This window comes from Phasianus colchicus, chromosome 4 (genome assembly GCF_987193195.1).
Source record: "Phasianus colchicus chromosome 4, bPhaCol1.hap1.1, whole genome shotgun sequence".
Lineage (NCBI taxonomy): Eukaryota > Metazoa > Chordata > Aves > Galliformes > Phasianidae > Phasianus > Phasianus colchicus.
In genome coordinates, this window is record NC_143439.1 from 23251715 (window position 1) to 23264377 (window position 12663).

General features: G+C 35.3%; 2 long non-coding RNA genes across 7 annotated transcripts in view; one reads left to right on the forward strand and one right to left on the reverse strand.

Moving 5' to 3' along the window:
- LOC116238066 (uncharacterized) overlaps nt 1-12663 on the reverse strand; it is a 128985-nt gene that overhangs the window by 25856 nt on the left and 90466 nt on the right. The gene's annotated exons all lie outside the window — the stretch shown is intronic.
- On the forward strand, nt 9-8790 carry LOC149918114 (uncharacterized). Of its 4 annotated transcripts, none has more exons than XR_016466383.1 (5): nt 9-56; nt 3464-3517; nt 3993-4108; nt 5538-5681; nt 8466-8790. It is a non-coding gene; the product is annotated as an uncharacterized LOC149918114 (long non-coding RNA). The 4 variants fall into 4 exon arrangements; XR_016466385.1 differs by lacking the exon at nt 3993-4108 and adding an exon at nt 2050-2099 and having other exon boundaries at nt 10-56; XR_016466382.1 differs by lacking the exon at nt 3993-4108.

Genomic DNA, 12663 nt, shown 5'->3' on the forward strand with positions numbered 1-12663 from the left:
TCTCTATCTGGAGATTGCTCCTTTTGGAGTCTTTTTTTTGTGAGCCCAGGACATGGGTAAGCTTTTCCATTCATAACTGATAATCCATTTGTAGTGTGGTAATCTTCCCACCTGTATGCTCTCTAAAGACAGTCTAGCTTCTCTGTGTACTTGTTGATTATACAAGAAGCGTGGATGAACATATATTTTTAAAAATGGACTTGTAACAATCTTTAATCAGAGGGGAAAAATTTAGAAAAATGAGTACTCTAACACCAGCTGAGTATGAGAGGAACATGAATGAGGGTTTTCCATTTAGGACAGAATTTGTTAAAAAGCAGTATACGTTTCTCTAGCTACTGAGGTCAGGTCTCTTTCAGTTTGTTTATTCTCTTGTTTGTTTGATCTCCCAGATTATATTTATTATTGATTTGAAATATAATATTTTTAATTACGAATAAATCATTGCTATCCTAGAGTCAACATCAGACAGAAATAATCAAGTACAATACCATGAATATATGAATAACAATTGGAGGCCTTATGTAGATAGATTCTCTTACAAACCCAAGCTCAGGAAATGTGTGATCAAATATTTCCGACAATGGCTGAGCCATTTTAGCAACAATTACCACAATTATTTATTTCTAAGTACTGAATTAGTGAAAATGGAAGAACTGCCTCAAGTCTTGATTTAAAATTTCTCCATTTGCATGAATATATGTTGACACACTAATTTTTTTCAGCAAGTCAAGCCTCAGCATCTTAGTGAAATTTTAAAGACTGGAAATTGAAGCTAATTATACATGGTTTTGTTTTGTTTTATTACTGTAGAACCTACATTTAATATACTTTATCAAAATTCCTTTTTATTGCCCCTTAAGATACATTATTTATGAATTAATGTGCTTTAAGATAAAACTGATAGGATTTAGCCTTAGGATTTTATATTCCATCGTTATTTTAATTCATTCTTACTGAATTTTTGAAGCTCTGTCCTTTCACTGTGCCATTTATTGCAATAGTATTACCATTAATCTTTGAAATTGAATTCATATTTTACTTATCTTTCTGGGTAGGTAGTATTTGACTATTTTCCAGTATGTATACATCTAAATAAATAGTTTAAGTAGATTTTCTCATCCATTTTTAGCTTTCCTTATATTTCATGGTATCAACACATTTACAAGTTCTAATAGATTATTTCCAGTGCAGTATGTCTTAAAAATGAGAAATTATTGCTAACTTTAAGCCTGTTTGTATTTATCAGGGCACTCCAAGATTTTTAGGCAGACTATTATGAATAGATGGTTTTAAAATTTACCAACCAGATAAAAAAAAAAAAAAAATGGAGACAAGTTGTTACTGAGTTACTTTTCACTGAATTAATCTTAAAAGTTTATGGATATGCTCCAAATATTCAAAGAAATTTCTCTGGTAATATAATTTCACAATATGCAATTAATTAAATGTTGTCATAAACCAGTCAAGACCACAGCATGAATATGGAGGACAAATGATTTGACTGAAATATTTCAAGCTTGTGTTTTTATGTAGAATACTTCCATTAGAGGTTAACACTAAAGTGTTTGGTAATGGACTTGTACACAAAGTCACCTTATCTTAGCCAAAGCTCAGAATGATTCTGAAAGTGGAGATTTGAATCACAGACCTCCTTCTCCTAATCACTATTGTATATTAAAAAGCAAATAAATGAGAAAAACACAACAAATAAAGAGGGGCTGAAGGGAGTATCCTGACATCAGTCTGGCCAAAGTTATCCCAAAGTAAACCAGAAAGTTAAAATGCCACACATGCAAGTGATATCCACGCATTTAATTAATAGATGTCACTTCAAAAATTTCAGTGATTCTTAGCTAGGCGTAAATCCTTTTTAAAAGGTAACTGAAGGTCATTTTTCCTTTCTGATCAGAACTTTTTTTTAGCATCACATCCAGTCAGTGACAAAGCAATTCAATCTCGTTAGGCTCAGCTGATACTTTACAGCCCCTCATTGGTGAGGAATCCTAATTACCAATTCTATCCCATCTTTCCCAAATCCTGATGAAGTCTGTATACTCTTGGGTGCAAGCTGCCTCTATATTCCAGTACCTCTTATGGTAAGTTGTTACAGCTTTCAGACGAAATTAAGTCTAGTAGCATCAATCTGCATGCCAAACTCTTCTTCATTAGTAGGTAGAGAATGTACCTTTTCCCTTCTTCAGGCAGACATGTTTTTATAATCTTATAATGCATTTCTGAAAGTGTATGTTTATGTCCATTTGGAATAAGAATTTACCCTTTTTTCTATTGTTTCCATACATTGTTTTGAATATGCTGTAGTATTAACTGGGAAGCTTGTTCTTGTATTATACACAATCAATTGGGAAGATTTTCCATTAATATAGAGAAATTATTTGATCAAAAAGAATGTTTTAGGATTTTGGTATTGTGACTGGAATTATTAGTATAAGTAAGTTGTACAAAGGAAATATGTTAACTGAATAATTCTAAAACTGCTCCCACATAGGTCAAGAGTGATTTCACATTTGTAATTACTAATGAGAGTTTTGCATTTGATTTTTGTGTTATGTTAGCCGGCATTAAGACAGTGGTTTCTTTACTCAAGTTGGATAAAAAGTTCAAAGATGTGTTTAATATGAGAACACTGTCTCTGTGTAATGGAATAAGAAACAAGATTCTAAATCATTTCTGGTTTGGTTTGGTAATTTTTCCAGGAGTAGGAAAAGTGATATTTAATGACAAATTTTTAAATATATTTTTTTCAGCTACTTGTTGGAAATATCAATTCATTTTTGTAGCATTTAGATTGTGTTAAACTAAAAGTTTTTTGAACTTGCAATGGATGATCCCATAAACCAAGTACAAGCATTCTTATACTTGGAGATGTATGGATATAAAAGAATTTATATAAGATCTTGTTTCAACTACTTTAATTGATTTCAAAGCAAGACTACTGTCCTCCTTGTTGCAATGGACTGTTAAGTAAATCAGTCCCCTGCTTGAGCTCTTACATAATTAAGAGAAAACAGAAGAATTTCAATAGGAGAGGGTATGTGCCAAACAAATGTGGTGTTGGGACATCTAAATAAATCAAGTGTATTAGAGGGAGAGCCCATCTTCCTGGCTAGAAGGCTAGAAATGCTGTGCTAAGAACATAATATTTTTGCTACTATGTTCTTTTAACTTGAAAAAGATGGAAAGAGTTCAAGAGTTCATTAGGACAAGGCTCTCAGAAATACAGTCTGAGTTCTGGGTGCTTCTGTGTGGATCCAGGAATTGGACTTGATGCCTGTGGATTCATCAAGTCTTTTGACTTGAGATATTCTATGCTTCTATGATTCTATAAAAACTCTATTTTTCCATCTTTGTGATAAGGTTTCATAGTAAGTATAGTAAGCATGTAATTACACAAGCAAAGATAATTTACTTCATATGATTCCTAGGATTTTTTGCTTTTCAGATGCTACCTGTGTAACTGTAAACAGACATCTAACATATGGTCTGAAAATTAGACGTAAGTTGCTCTGAAACTCTTTCCTTGTGAATTATGTTCTAGTAATACTGAAATAGAGCAGTACTTTATTTCACTTTGTGGGACAGTACTGTGGCTTCTAGAAATAAAGTATCAATCTTTCAGAGCTGAAAAGCGTAATTCAAACATTCTTTACTGCAACAGATGATCACAAAAAAACTCTTCCTATGCCTTTTATCAATAAACTAAAACAAGGCAAAAGAATGTAAAACAAGGCATCAGATGACAGAATATATTTTCCAATTCTTTTGATAAATGATACCAATTCTAATGAGCAAGCAAAGCACTCGTGGGTAAACAAGGTTAAAAAATGGGGTGAGGACAGCACAGATATACTCTAATCTTTTTATTGTTTTTTTCTGGTGTCATCAATCTTGTTTTAAATTTATCAGAATTAGGCAGACTATTTGCCATACAAAACTGACATTATTGTTCAATCTCATCTCTCCATTTATAGGTAAAGTACCTATGAAAATGGCTCCTAAATGCAAGACTGTGAAGACCAATGATACAATAAGCAGAATAAATCATCTATTGATAAATCTCTCAGTCAACAGAAAGCTCCATTTGACTGTACAGTGAAAAGTGTATAATTTCTGCTTTTCCTTAAAAAGATACACATGTGTTATGAATCTCTTTTGTTGGGTATCACAATACAGTAAAAAAAAAAAGAAAAGAACAATATTATACAATGTTATTAAAAAAGTTGATCAAATTATATAACAATTCTGCCCACACACATTCACTGTACTGTACTCAGTACAGACCCATACAAGATCACAAAATATGCAATTTATAGAACCTGCCATAAATAACTGTCTAACAATAGTGCTCTTAAAATATGTATTTAGAGAAAGAATACAAGGCCAAATTTTGTGCCCAGCACTTAATTTTTAAAGTGAAATATTTTCTACATTTTACTCATCCAGGAGATTACTGGTTTTCTATCGAGTAATGCATTTTGCTGCTGCTTTTGTGTAACAATTATGAAGAAATGTGCTTCTATTTGAATTTTTTGAATCTTTCAATGATTATGCAGTTTTCAACAAAATAATTTTCCTTGCATATGGAGTATTTACTACAAATTTATTTTGAAATTGTCAATTTTATTACTATAGTGGTTGGTCAGTTGAGATACATAGCCTTTATTTATGGGTTTACTGTGGATGACTTTTTAAAAGTTCAGAACTATGATAACCTTCTAGGGTTACCATTTTGTGTATGTGAATGTGTGAACTCACACAGTGAAAATGTTTCTGCTTCACAGTAATTCCTTTGACTGAAGTATGATTCACGTCTTGCCCTTTTTAAGGGAAAGGTTACTAGAATATGTAATTGTTTGAACAACTGTGGTGCTTTGGTAGGTTTGAAATATTTCAAATTCTGTAGGAATTTAAAAGCATCTCCCAGTTTTCTTTTTCTACCTATGTTGTTCAAATCATGATAGGAAATTTTTTCTGAAAATGTATCTCATTTTTTTTTTGGGGGGGGGTAAGATTATTAAATGTAAAGAATAATGCAAAAATACGTTCTATCTTGATAATTGGAAAGCAATTCTTTAAGTTGAAAGTGAAAAGTTAAGACTTCCACCCTTTGTTGGCTCCATCACAACCAGTGCTTTTTCCCCTGAGTTTGACAATGCTTTTGTTACTGTTCTGTCATTCTGAGGCATGAAGACAGCAGCTGTTTACATTCAGTATGAAGTCCACATCTGCAGAGAAATGTATAATGTGCAATGCATGGGTGGGTGGTAATTAACGTAGCTGGATAGAGTTAATCTGTATACAACAGGAAATTATTTTTTAATGGAGACTTAGAGGCTACTGTAGTCTACCCTAACAGTTCTGGCTTTTCTTTCTTTCTTTTTTTTTAACCCTTCAATTTATTTTATTTGAAATTAGATTTCTGTGAAGGTATTGTAACTATTCTCTTTTAGCATTGGAGAGCTTTCTTCCACTTCCCAAATAAAGTGCATTCATTACTATTCTTTTCATGTTAAAAGGTCATATCCTCCAAGCAGAGCACGCAGTAGTGAGCATGTATTCCATTGCCTTCGCGGCCAGGAAGGACACACTGCTGACCACCAGGCTGACCTGCTGCCCACCAGGATCCCCAGATCCTTCTCCACATAGCTCCTCTCCAGCAGGTCAGCCCTCAACCTGTACTGTTATATGTAGTTATTCCTCCTCAGGTGCTAGACTGTGCACTTGCTCTTGCTGAACCTCATTAGCTTCCATTCTGCCCAACTCTGTAGCATGTTCAGGTCTCACTGATTGGCACTCAACCTTCTGGTATGTCAACCATTCCTCCCAGATTTGTAACATAGCTTGATAATAAATACTTTGTTTCTTAAAAGTTCAGTGGGAAGGACAACAGAGAAGCATTTTTGGGAATCCATTAACTTAAACTTAAGCATGAGTCTTAAGATAACTTGAATAACACAAGTTAATGTTTTCTTTTTTTCTGAGTTATCAGTCAGAAGTTCCATCAGCACAGCCAGAAGTCTTATGAAACTGAGATCCAAAACTGTATCAGATAATTCTGAAGAGACTGCAATTCGATGTTGTAGTTGACATACTATCTCTTCTTCTGTAGATCTATCAAATCTCAGGTTAACACTGAGTCAGTCTCATCAAGATGAGAAAATGATGATTCAATCATTTGAATTTCACTCTCTTGATGAAATCCACTTCACAACTGAAGTTTTGATTCACTGAACAAATCATAAAATAAACAGTAAAGTGGGATATTCACATTTATTTCTCCAAGATGCCTTTAGGTATCATGTGCACCTTAGCTTCCTTTTAACCTTAAAGAAAAACTATATTTTTTTCTTTGTTATGTGCATTGTTTTGGGTAAACTACACCCACTCAGGCTGCATGTTTTGCACTTTTATTTTCCACGCTGTTTTCCTTATGGGCAGGTACAACTACTGTGGCAGATTGTAAGCAAAAATCTTGTCGTTATTTAATTTAGTTCATGGCTATACAAGCATGACTAAGTAGGGGAACTCTGATGTTTAACTGGTACTTCTTGATTTTAATACTTCAGGCAGAATACTGGCCCTAAAAGCATCTTCTCTCCCTATGCAAGCTCTGTTTGGGTGGAGCTGTGTGATTGGGGTGGACTTGGTTTAACCATATTCTTACTTATCCTGTCTTACATAAAAAGCTATGTTTAAAGCTGTCGGTCTGAGTGAATTTTAACCTAAGCATAGATGGATGAGCAATAATTTGGCAACAGATAGTTCATTAATTCTGAACAGTATTTTCTTGTGCACAAGTTGACACTCAGTTTCTTCAGAAATGAATTTTTCTGTCTTTGTCAAGATACTTTCCTTGCATGCTCAAAATAAGTAGTCTGAGGATCACTACTGCACTAATATCCCTTTTTTATATTGGAGATGTAAAACTTCAATAAGACAGATTTCTCATTTGTTTTCATTTTATATTTGTATATAAATATCCTGATAATTTTTATTCTATAAATTTTAACTCATTAAACCATAGGAATAAAAAAGCTAACTTTTTTCCCTAACAACAAAATATGGTCTTAAACAACTGTTTTTGTAGCTGCCAGATACTTCAGCTTCACTTAGGTACTCAGTCACTTACAAAAGCCATCTTTTTCTTTGAGTACTATGTGTCCTTGAACTCAGTGGCTTAAATTATAATTTTCTCTGGAGGAATTCAGATAGCAGATTCGATTGCTGACAAAAGTTGGAAAATACATTAAAAACTGAACAACTTAAATTAACAACAGCAGAAAATTAATAATATATAAAGAGCAGTAAAGCAAGTTTACTATTCTGAACTTCTCACTAAATGGACATCTTGATTTTCAAATGAGTATTAAAGAGCAGAAGTATCAGCTTTATTAGAATAATATAAATCAATGCAGTAAAAGGATTAAACCTTAACAGCTTGCTCATTCAGATTAAATTATGTTCTTAAACTTAAACTTTTAAAAATCAGCATCCCCCAAGTCTAGATTAATGCCATTCACTGTAACTGGTAAATACAAAGAGTTGTATGCACGTTCTTTAAAATGTTGTGATATTTTTGCATTGTCCTATAGGGCCATACTGCATGTACTAACATTTCACATCCCATCTAGCCAGGAGCTCAAAATACCTTCAATTTAGACATGTTTTATTGCTGAAACACAATGTTTTCCCATTCTTAGTAACACTTACAAAGCTGTATGCCTTACTGTCTGTTCTCCCCTTCATACTTCTATCCAGCAGTTACCTGATTTGTTGTCCTGTCAATCTCCTTACTTTCTTTCCACCTTTTCACATAAGTATTTTTCTGTCCTCCATTGCTATTTTCCTGCTATGCCTGGGAAAGCTATTTATGGTGTTCAGATTTTGAAATGTAATAAGAGACTGTGCTAAAATAAAGCAAAGCACAGTAATGAACAATACCATTACCAAAGACTTAGAATATTCTGTGTTGTAGAATATTTGTATTAGATTATTTGCACATATTTCTGGTGGCAGAATAAATGACTTTTGTGCTCCAGTAACATCAGCACTGTGTGTATGAACAGACAGGTGAATCAGCACTGGTGCTGCAGTGGTGAAGATCAGGTTGTGGAGCTTCTCTGCACATTATAGTTCTTTCACTAAACAGCAAAAAAATAAGAGATCGTGTGTTGAGCTTTTAGTATGCAATTTTCTTCTATCTCAAGCTCAAACAATATAGCTTTCTTATTTAGATCACAGCAATGGGTCCTATAATGTCAGTGAAGCAAAAAACATACAGATGCTGTTAGAAGACAAGCAATCTATGCAGAGCCAATAAAGTAGCAATTAGCTTACGTAGATGTAAGTTATCTAAAATAGGGGAGAAGAGTTAATTAGAAAATCTTATGCCTTGACTGTTTTCTTAAGGAAATTGCCTTAATATATTCTTCTTTATCCCCCAGAATCCAACTTGCTGAACACATGTGGAGGAAAAAGAAAACAAAACAGCACAAGCAAAAAAAAAAAACCTCAAAAAACTTTTAAATACTTTTAAATTGTTAGAAACCTACCTGATGTCTAAGTATCATTAATAATAACTTCAAAAAAAAAAAAAAAAAAGAGGGGGAAAAAAATAATCAGGCTAAACCAGTTCTACTGTTCAAGAATTTTTTTAAATGGCTCACAGATGCTACTGAAGTGTTTAAGTGCTTTATTCCTGCACATTCTATTCTGATTTGATTCTCTCCTTGTATGTTTTCTGAGAAAATATCTTGTTTTTCTTTATTAAAAAACAAAACATACCACTAGAGATAGTAAAGATACTTTTAATTAAAAATAAGAAAATAAGAATTAAAAAATCTCTAAAATATCTGTACATGAGAAAAACATGTCAAAAGGAATCTAATCAAAAGAATGAAAGATCAGGCAGTTCTGGTGTGGTTGCATTCTGCACTGAAGCACAAAATACCCTATACAGTACATCTGAATGCCTGCCACTAGGCAGAATGCCACTGCCAAAAAGAATGCAGTGAACTCAGACGCAGCTTTGTCTAAAAATGTGGCAGCTCACATTCCTGGCTGCAGAGTGCCTGAGCCTACTGTTGGAGAGTGGCAGGAATACCACCTGTGTGAGTGGTGAGCAGGTGAATGATCTACTCTGTATGGTGGCAGAACTTAAGGAGGAGGTGGAGAGGTTAAGGAGCATCGGGGAGTGGGTAGGAGATAGACTGGTAGAGCAACTTCCTGCCATACTTGCAAGAAAGTCACTGGGGTGATACGCCATACACTCCAAATAGTGATAGACCCTTCTATCTAGTCTCTGTTGGACAGAGGGAGGGGTCTAAGAGATGGGCAGGAACAGAAATGATCTGTTTGTCATCACAGACAAATCCTCTCCCTACCTACCTCAAGGGCACCCTACCAAGGTGCCCTTACATAGGAGGTTTGAAGCTCTGGAACTTGAGGGGGAGGTGAGTGTGGATCACAGAATCGCCAGGGTTGGAAGGGACCTCAAGGATCATGAATCTCCAACCCCCCTGCAACATCCAGGGCCACCAACCATCCCACCTAATGCTAGACCAGGCTGCCCATGGCCCCATCCAATCTGGCCTTGAACACCTCCACGGATGGGGCATCCACAACCTCTCTGGGCAGCCTGTTCCAGTACCTCACCACTCTCTCCGTAAAGAATTTCCCCCTGACGTCCAACCTAAATCTCCCTTCCCTCAGCTTAAAACCATTTCCCCTTGTCCTGCTGTCACTCACCCTTTCAAAGAGTTGATTCCCCTCCTCTTTGTAGGCTCCCTTTAGGTACTGAAAGGCTGCAATGAGGTCACCCCGCAGCCTTCTTTTCTCCAGGCTGAACAAGCCCAGCTCCTTCAGCCTGTCCTCGTAGGGGAGGTGCTCCAGTCCCCTGTGGTGGAAAGTCTACTCAGGACCTTGCCTAGAGTGAGGTGGTTGACTCCAGGCCTCTTGACTGCCTTAACCAAGAAGGAAATAAGGATGATTATCATGGATGACTCCCTTCTGAGAGAAATGGAGGGTCCAGTATGATGGCCAGACTCTATCCATAGGGAAGCATGCTGTCTTCCTTGTGCTCAGGTCAGGGGCATTACCAAAGAAACATCTTATCTGGTTCACCGCTCTGATTATTATCCTTTACTGATAGTTCAGGCTGTCAGTGATGAAGTTGCTGATGAAGCCTCAGATATTAGGAGATGTGATAGCAACATTTCATTGTCTAAAGGGAGGCTGTAAGAAGCAAGGGGACAGACTTAGCAGGGTCTGTTGTAACAGGACAAGGGGAAATGATTTCAAGCTAAAAGATGGAAAATATAGATGGGATATATGGAAGAAGGTTTTATTTACAATAATAGCAGTGATGTGTTGGCACAGATTGCCCAGAGAGGTGATGTTTGTCCTGTCCTTGGAGACAGCCAAGGTCAGGCTGGAGGAGCTCTGAGCACCTCATGGAGCTATGGGTGTCCCTGTTCATTGCAGAAGAATTGGACCAGTTGACACTTAAGGGTCCCTTCCAACTCAAATAATTCTATGATACTATGAATCAGACAATGCAGGAATACAGTAATGTGTTCAAATAGATTTTTGTGTCTGTAAAACATGGGGATTTATTAAATGTTCAGGTAATCATTGTTTTCAGAGTTGTCTTTTGTTCAGAATAGAATCAGTTAATACAGTGTACTCAAAGCTGATGCCTCCTCACAATATTTGCAATTCCGTCTCCACAACTTCACTTATTGATCAACTTGATTTATGCATTTACCTCTGCAGTTCCCCAACTATAAGTGTTGGAGATGTTGAAAAAGGGAGAATGGTTCTGTTTTTTTACAAAGGCTTGTTAAATGTGTTTTAGTTCTCCAAACCAAAACAAATGATAATTCAGATACAGTTCTAATTGTACGTGAACCTCACTTCATTGAAATGAAGGGAAAATAATAATCATCCAATTTATTATATATAATTTTTCTCTTGCTTATTGTAACACTTGCAAAATTTTCTCAGATTCTTTTTTCTTTAAAAAAAAAAAAAATCCCCAGTATATTTTTTCATTTTTTTTCTTTTCCCTTACATTAATATTTTTATTTGCATTGGATTCCTCCCCAAGCCTGATAACCTATTTCTATATCTGCCATTTTTCTGCTTATTTCTCAGGACTGTTGGATTTTCTTTATTACTGAACTCCTGAAAGCCGAGAAGCAAGAAAACACTGTATGAAAAATACTTAGAGTGGTAGTTTGTCTTCATGTACTTTATACAGCATTCTACTTCTCAGATAGGATTAAATCCACAAGCCAGTTCTGGTGTCAACATATGTTGCAATATTAACAAAAGAGATCTTGTCTATTTACATATAATTTATATTGCTAATAACATTGCTGATCTTTGCCTTTAGCTCTGTTCACTTCTTTGCGTTCTTTATTCGTGATTTACTGAGTCTTCTTCATCTCTGCTTTCTTGATTAATTTTAAGCAATTGTCCACTCACAGGTGTTTTCCCTCTGTTTAGTATCTTCCTAAAATACAGCCATCATAATTAATTAATGGAATTTATGGAAGAGGAGAGGGGAGGGGAAGGGTTCTTCATGTAAATTCCGAAAATAATAATGCAATTAATAGTATATTATACAACATGTGACTTGAGAATCATATGAAATAATCCTGCTTTTAGGAAGTTTGCCTATACTAATTCAAAAATCAAGGTTACATCATTCACTCATTATTATGTTGTTTTAGGTGTTTTTTTTTCATTTGACTCACTGTTAAAATTGCTCCTAAACATTTTCATGATCATTGAAGGTAAAATTTAAAACTAGTTTTTCGCAACGTTAGTTTAAACATACACTGAATTTTGCATCCTAAATACACAGAAAACACCTGTAGCAGTGATAACGTTTGATGGGGAAGAAAAAATTACATATGTATTTGAACACCATCCTGTGTCATAAAAAAAAAACTCATTGAAAACACTTAATTCTATCTTGATCAGGCTTAATCAACTTTTTTTTTTCATGGCCTCTTTTGGACACAGAAATTTGCTCTAAAAAGAATTAGACTTGATCATGAAGAGAAAACAAAACCACTTCTTCCCTTTCATTTGATTCAAGCAGCAAAGATGAAACTTTATCTGTATAATTATTCTAATGTATTCTTCTGTGTCAGGTTATGCTGCTTCAGTGAAGAACGCAAGCCACATACTCTTCAGATGGATCCCCTTTAAAATAAGTCAGATTCAACTGTATTCCCACAGAAGCCCAGGCCCTATTCCCTGCTGTTTCTTGCTGCCTTATTATTATTTGACAGCTCATCTCCCTGAGGGAACTGTGAATATTTTGCCAACAGCCATCCCAACCATTGTGTCCAGACAAAAGAAAGTGGGGTCCTTGCTGCATACGAAATGAATTAAAATCTTTTGGATTTCTCAGGAGATAGGCACCTAAAGGAGGGGTTGATGGAGGCTGGTTGTGGGGGGAAAAAAAATAGTTAAGCTTTTTGCTACAGGTAGTAAGTCCTTCAGTGTCCTTGTTTTCCACTAAAAGATCAGTTTGGGGCACCTGTGGAAGAAAGGACAGGTTCTTTGCCTTTGTCCAGGTGCAGCGTAGGGCCTTTGTTTTCAAACACCTTCAGTATCTCTTAATGGAAA